This window comes from Crocuta crocuta, unplaced genomic scaffold, assembly GCF_008692635.1.
Source record: "Crocuta crocuta isolate KB4526 unplaced genomic scaffold, BGI_CrCroc_1.0 scaffold24, whole genome shotgun sequence".
Lineage (NCBI taxonomy): Eukaryota > Metazoa > Chordata > Mammalia > Carnivora > Hyaenidae > Crocuta > Crocuta crocuta.
Window position 1 is genome coordinate 449086 of NW_027530974.1, and position 1390 is coordinate 450475.

The window sequence follows — 1390 nt, forward strand, 5'->3', positions numbered from 1 at the left end:
CCCGTCTCAAGCCTGCCCCCTCCCCAGCAGGGCTGCCTGGCCCAGGTCAGCTTTGAATTTGAAAACGTGGCACTGCATCAGGTTAGATAACAATGGCCATGCCCCCTCTAAGATACCCTCTCTGACAGCTCAGTGTGGTAAGGGTTTGTTCTCCAAAGACTTTCCAGCAGGTTCCTGGGCATGAAGAGCTTTAGGAAACACAACATCTGGCTCCTTTATTTCCATACTTGTTCTTTCCTTAAACTAATCTGTCTGGGACCACTCCTCAGAGTCCCAGCTCACCTTCCCCCCACCCTTTCTTTTTTTCCTCCTTTCCCCCTACACATACAAAACAGGGATAGCTTGGTTTAGGGGGTATTCTTTAAGGAAGGGCTACAATGCTTTCAAAATCGGTCTAGGAAATAACGTGAGCAAAAGAGCATGAAGCAGAGCCATCAGATCTGTCAGCAGAGCTGTGTGACCAAGCACATGTTTTGAGCCTTTCTGGGCCCCAGTATACCTCTCATGGGTACATCTGGATTTGGAGAAGGATAGAGCAAAGTAGAAAGCAAGGGAACTCAAGTTCACTTGTGGCTTTTTTGCCCACTGTAGGGAAACAGAGCCATCAAAACAGACCCCAGTTCGACACATGAAATTCAACTGCTCCTTCTCCCTAAAGAGATGAGCAGAGCTTCCTTAAAGCACATGCGATATACTACCATTCCAAATCCATTGGGAAGGCTTTTGACTTGCAAATATTTACCCATAAACTTCTAGGACTTTACTTTAATAAAGTCCTCACTTGGCTGGTGTGAAACTTCCTTGGCTTTTGGGAAGCTCTGAGGTGCACTTCTCCCTTACTGACACTAGATGGAGGCAGAGCTCCATCACAGTCCCTGTGGACTGTTACGTTAAAGGACCCACAGTCTGGAGTGAGGGATTGAGGGGAAGAAAAGAAAAATAAAGGCGGTGGGGGTGGGGTGGGAAATAATTTTTGTTAATACATTCTTACGGAGTCAAGAAATAACTAAAACCATTGACTCTAGTCTTCAAAACTGCAGTCTCATTCTAGTTTATTGAGATTCACACACAAGTGAACACTTAACATCAAAACATAAAAACCCATAACAACTAAATTTGCAACAAATAAGTGCAAAATATGTGCCTTACCTTTAATTCTACCTCTCTTCTGTTTAAGGCCGACATCACATTAAAACCTGGGCTTTTCTGCCTCTGGTAACAGTACACAGGGTGAAACTCCAATAGTTGGCTTGCCAAGAGACCGAGACCTCGTGAAAATTTTTCTCTCACTGGGAAGCCAGAGCCATTTGCCCTAGAGCCACCCAGGCATGGGCGCGCACGTGCGCGCACAACACACACACACACACACACACACACACACACACACACA